Below are 6,000 nucleotides of genomic sequence, written 5' to 3' on the forward strand. Positions count from 1 at the left end.
AGCCGCACTACCTGTTCTTTTCACTACATGACGCAACTGAAGTTCTATTTATCACTTGCCCTCTCCCTCTCACTCATACTACAGAGCACCAGCCAGCACTAACCTCGGAGCTATAGATCCAAAGGGCCCCTCACAGATTTTTTGGGGGTTCCTTTAGGCACAAAATACAAGTCACAGATGAGTTAATGAGTGGATCCATTACAGACAATATCCAGTTTCCAAGAGAAGCCCAGCTAAACTCAGGAGCTCTGTAGTAAGTCCGAACCCATGTTTAGAACTCCTCTACCTTTGCATTGCCCTTCCAGGCCTTAGCAACTCTTGGGCTGGCTCAAAACTGACCTTGTTCAGCATTTCAAAGCCAAAGTAAGATTCCAGCTAGTAATAAGTATATAATTTGCCAAATGCTGGGGTTTATAGCATTAGGAAACATCAAATATTTCTATGCAAAACAATTAGAAAAGAAGAGAATTATTTTTAGCCAAATCATATGTGAATAATGCAGGATTAATAATAACATATTTAAATGTATACAAATATAATTAAAAGAGAGAAAAAGTTTACAGACGCCATCACTTTAGCCACTAGGTGATTGATGTTCCAATAAACTTCCTTGACAGGTATCTGGACATCTCAGCTCCTTTACTAAACTATGTTATTAGCACAGTGTTAATAAATCTTTGACAAATAGAATTAAATCAAATGGAATAAAATTGAATTGCCAAAGACAACACAGTTAGAGATTTATCTGCAGAGGTACTTAACTCTGTTTCACATCAGAATCACCTGGGGAGCAGTTCACAGTACTGATTCCCAATCTCCAACCTCAGATATTCTGATTTGATTGGTCTGAAAATCTTTTAAAGTCTACCTGGGGTTTCTAATTTCCTGGTGAGCAGTCCTCACTATGGATGGTTGCTGCATTCAGAGAAGCTCTGGGATGCCTGGGGATGCTGGACACATTTCTGGACTGAGTAGTCATTGTTGGGACAGAGTTGATCAATTCATATGTTACACAGCTTCAAACGGGCAAGAGGTATAAAGAGTCCAGTGTGTCTGTGTTGCGGACAGGTCACCATTTATGTGAGCTGGCACAAGAATGTTAGCATGTCTGTGGAGGTCCAGTTTTAAACGTGTGTTTGCTTTCTGGATGCCTGCGAGATGTGTGTTTGGATTGTGTGTTTGAGGTGAGGGTGATGTGAAGTGCCTGAAAGCAGATCTTTTAAAGGAGCTTAGGACGGATATCTGAGCGATCATGCGAATTGAAAATAGTGTGACACGAATGTATGGAGGGTGGCCATTCTAATTTTTTCGTGTGTCTATTAAAAATGAAAATACATGGAAAGGTTTGAAGTAAATTCACTGTGTGTGATCGAGAATTCATATGACTTCAAGACTGGGGAGCGATTATACAGGAAGGGAAGAAAAGAGGGAGTTCACAGAGTGGCTAGGGGAGAATAAGCAGGTGATAAGGTTCTGTGCTTGGACATGGAGAGTGTTGAGGAATCTAAGTGAAAGGCATTCCGGAAACACCTTCCCCACTTCCCTTACATTTAAAGTTTCTAAAGCAAATGGATCTTACCCTGAAACGGAGGCTGGGGCCTCCCCACTGCAGGCTGGCTCTCCACCCCCACCCCAGGAGCAGTGGCCTCCCTTCTGACTGCAGGCACAGAATAGCGAATGCCAGAGAAAAGATGAAGGGAGATGTGCCTGCCAGTGACAAGAAGGTCCTGGGTCAAGGATCTGCCCTCAGCTAGAAACAAAGCTCCTCAAATGTGAGTCTTGTCTGAGGAGCAATCAGGGGACTGGTCCTGAGTAAACCCTTCCTTTTCAGAGACAGGGGGTGCTTCACCAAGCACAGTGTCCTTCAGCCTGCGCTGCTTTGGGTGAGGAATCACAGCAAACCAGGCCAGCAGAAGAGAAGTTAAGACAGAGCCCTCAGGAGTATTCCCCTGGGAGGGAGGAGGGCCTGCTTCCATTCAAAGGAGATGGGCACTAAGGCTGAGGCCACCCATTTCAGAGTTTCACACACATCCAAATCCATCTGCCCTCCCGCCAGCGTCAGCACCGACTGCCAGACCCAGCACCACAGGGTCTGCCTCACAAGACGTTCTGGTGTTTACTGATCCTAATCACAAGAGCTGATACCGGTAAGCCCTTGATAGCCTTCAGCATGCATGCACATCCAATACCTCTTACAGCAATAACACTGAAAGGTACTGCCATTGTTCCCATATAATAAATACAGAAGTCAAGGTGCGGAAAGGCAAAGCAACTTTGCTAAGTAGTAACAGGTACAGCCAGAACTTATCCTGAATCTTCTGACTCTAAGTCCCAGACTCTTTGCATAACGAAGGTAAGTATATACCAAAGACCCAGAAATCAACTCACATCTGATATCCCGACAAATGTTCAGCCAAGTGCAGGAGTGGCCTCCGAGAGAGAATCCATACTGCTCCCGTAGCTTGACACCTTCACCTCCTGATCACCCGGAGAAATATGGAATTTGACCTCAAAAGTAACCAAATGCAAGGGAGATGAGGAGAGTATCATTGAATAGTGATTCCAAGCACAGATTTTAGAGTTGGATATACATGAGTTTCAAATGTATTAGCTACATTTCCTTGAGCAACTCATTTCACTTCTCTAAGCATTAATGTCCTTACATGTAAGATAGAAATAATGCCTTACATAGCTGTGAGAACTCAATCAAATTATGTACGAAAAGCTCTGAGCATGAATTATGTATTATTTTGAGTCTGGTGCATAGAAAATACTAAGAAGTTAGCTTCTTTTTATTTTACACACACACACACAAATATAACCATAGACATCATTAGCTGATGAGCCGCCATTGGCATCCTCTCTATTACTGATAATTAATGTCCTCGTGGTGACTTGCTCATCATACTGCCTCTATTGTCTCAGGCAGAATAAGCCTTAAAAAGTAAATGAAAGCAGAGGTATGGGGTGGAAAGAACACTGGACTAGCAGTGGAGAGAATCTCAATTTCATTTTCAGCTCCGCTACAGATGTACTGTGGGACTCCAACAGGTCGGTCCCCTTCCTATCATTTTTTACATCTGTGGAGTGAGGGGGTCAGATGAGAGGCCTAAGGCCCTTTTCAGGACTCTTAACTCTGGGTTGTAGGAAGCCAACAATCGGCAAAATGGTGCTGAACCCCCTACTGGCTTGAACAGTGCGAACTCTTGCCTCAAATGGCTGGTCTGAGAGTTTCAACCACTGGGAACAGTTCTCTTTCCCTTTGGATCGGACTCTTGAACCTAGGCCAGGACTCAGAGGTCCCAAATGAAAACAGCCCCAAGTCATTCCATAACAAAGGGAAAGACACCAAGAGCCAGCAAGGAGATGAGTCTGGGAAGCTGTATTTCATCGTCACAACTGAAAAATCCTCCATGCACCCAACCTCCCCCTAGCCACCCCAAATCTCAGGGGGAAGCCACCCCTCATCCAAAGTTACCCTTCTCACAAGTAAATCAGCAACTCCTCTGAAAAACAAAAAGTGCTTGGTCTACATTATCTCCAAAACTCAGGACCTTCTAACACCACTACTAAATGTCTAAAAACTTAGCTCTCTTGCTCTGCCTTCTTCATCCTGAAACTAACTCTGCAATCGGCCTGTCTTGCCTGCCAACAATTTCAGCTCTGCTAATGCTGTTTATTGTATCCTGCAGCTGTTATGGATTCATTTATTTTGCTTCGGCCTTCTTTGGTTATTAGTGATCTTTATTCTTCCCTTCATAGCATAAATCCAGACCCCCAAAAACATGGGATCTGATTTCTCAAGTCTGTGGTGCCTCACTCCGTTCCCTTCCTTGTCTGACTGAAAAACGCCCTTCTGTTTCCTTTTTAAAACTTTTCCTGAAACACCAAAAGAAGTATATGCGGAGCTTTCATTTTCAAACAAGAAAAAATAATAAAGAAAAAAGACCCACATAACTTACTTTCATCCAGGGGTGCACAGTTTTGGAAAGAAGAAAACAGAGCTATAATCCACTGCGTTTCCCCAACCCAGAAAGAAGAATTTGTTGTGAAACGCTTCTTTTTCCACTTTGCTGGTGAAGGAGCCTGGTGGTAGGCATACATCCACAGGCTGATGCAAGATGCCTTTGAGAGAAACCTCACATTCTGAGGATTCCTGGGAAAGCGCCAGGGATCCCAGCATCCAATATATTGCACATTTGGTTTCAATTAGGAAGGGGGCTGGGGAGGGAAGAAGGAAAGTCACCAATCAGAGCTGTTTTCTGTTTAGAGACTATTTCTTTTGACCCAAGGGACTATGGGCAAAGCTATAATTTACAGCAAAACCCATTCATAGAAGAAAAAACACGTATAACCATAGGACAGACTTAAAGACACAGCTCCCTTCTGCCTTATTCCCACCCATATCCATCTCCTCTTCCTTCCCCTCCATTTAAGACTTGATCCCCATCCTGTGATCCTCCCCGCCACCTACCCCACACCTCATTTTTCTTACTTAAGCTGAAGCTATAAGCACAACTTAAAGTTTGGGGTTTCTTCGAGTTGAAGCTTCTGGGACAGTTGGGACACACACGCGGAGCTGACCTTTAGTATTTTGACCATGAAAGCCTAGAGCTGAGTTCTCCCCTGAAAGATTTGATTTAATCGCTTCCCACCACTGCTTCCCCCACCAAAAAAAAAAAAAAAAAAAAAAAAAAAAAAAAAAAACTGGAAAGTGCCAGAATCCAGGATTCCTATTTTTTTCCACTCAATTCCCAGTTGGCTGCTGCCTCTGAGGGTCTGTTGCTGTCCTCGATTCATGCTGCTAAATGAAAACACAAGCATTTATAAGGACTTTCTAAATTATTTTGTGAACTTTTTTTCCCCCCCTTTATCTTCTGCCCGCTTCCACAGCCATGGTCAGAGATCATGTGAAAGGGGCGGGTAGGCAACAGGGGAGGAGCCTTCACTCCACTCTCCAAACGATAACTAATAACCCTCTCCATCCATCCAGGCTCCAGCCTTAACCCTTCAGAGCCTGGATCATTCCTGACCAAGCCCACGCTGGGCTGTTCTGGAGGTCCTGATTCTCTGTGAGTATGGAGAACGCAGGGCAAGCAGGGACCCAGGAGCAGGAGATCCAAAGAGGGAGGTAGATGGCAAAAGGCAGGTTAAGAAGAGCGAGCTTACCTTTGAGAGCCACCCCTCTCGTAAAGAGACCTCCTTTCTCTGGGCTCTGGAGCTATCACCAGCTCTTCTCTGTTTGTAGTTAATCTGGGATTGCACGGTCTCAAGATGAGCAAGAAAAGAAGTGAGCAAACAGGAAAGGGAGGATGGAAAGAGATCATGGAGGAACATTCCCACAGTAAGTTAGGGGCAGGAGATATTTCACAAGGGGAATGGAAAGGCACACACACACACAAACAATGAGGGTGGCCATGAAACTGAGAGCCAGTGTTGAGTCAGTGTTAAGTTCCTAAAAGTCTCATAAGCTCAGCACCAGTCTGAGGGTCAGAAAGCAGCAGCTGTTAATATCTGTGCCTCACAGCTGTTACAGAAAAGGACACAGAGAACATCGGATTGGTTCAGAGGGCAGCCATGGAAATGATTAAAGGTAACGAGCAAGACCTTAGAGAAAAAAATAGAACTAGGGTGATTTTATGAAGAGAAAAGACACTGCAGATATCAACTTATTAAGAAGACTCTTCAAATAACTTACAGCATCTGAAGTCAGGTCTGAGGGTGACTCAGGCCAGGACATGCAGCTCAACTCAATAAATATGTGTTGGTCTCTTATCAGGCACCTTACTGGGTGCTTGCCAGAGACAACTAGAAATCCTCCTCAAATGTCTACGCCTATAGTAGTTCACCTCTTTGGCATTACTATAAAGAATGTACCAAAAATACAATCTGTGATTTCACAGATTTGGTGAACTATAGGTCAAATGTGGAAAACAGTAACAACTTCATAAAACCAGACAGAGCCTGATAAAGGACAGGGCCTGTAGATATAGGTATGTG

The 6,000-nt window shown here is 44.0% G+C and overlaps 1 protein-coding gene across 5 annotated transcripts in view; it reads right to left on the reverse strand.

Annotated features, from left to right (window-relative positions):
* LOC105498234 (discoidin domain receptor tyrosine kinase 2) overlaps positions 1 to 5,598 on the reverse strand; it is a 164,197-nt gene extending 158,599 nt beyond the window's left edge. For 3 of the 5 annotated variants that reach the window (XM_071081969.1, XM_011770240.3, XM_071081963.1), the window contains exons 1-3: positions 4,496 to 4,818; positions 3,963 to 4,221; positions 2,389 to 2,508 (exon numbers count right to left, since the gene is read on the reverse strand). The gene's annotated coding sequence lies outside the window, so the exon portion shown is untranslated. Of the gene's footprint in view, positions 1 to 2,388; positions 2,509 to 3,962; positions 4,222 to 4,495; positions 4,819 to 5,169 lie in introns of those variants that run through there. The other 2 variants (XM_071081961.1, XM_011770243.3) reach the window with 2 other exon arrangements.
* Between the last annotated feature and the right edge of the window lie 402 nt (positions 5,599 to 6,000).

This window comes from Macaca nemestrina, chromosome 1, assembly GCF_043159975.1.
Source record: "Macaca nemestrina isolate mMacNem1 chromosome 1, mMacNem.hap1, whole genome shotgun sequence".
In the NCBI taxonomy this organism is placed as follows: Eukaryota; Metazoa; Chordata; class Mammalia; order Primates; family Cercopithecidae; genus Macaca; species Macaca nemestrina.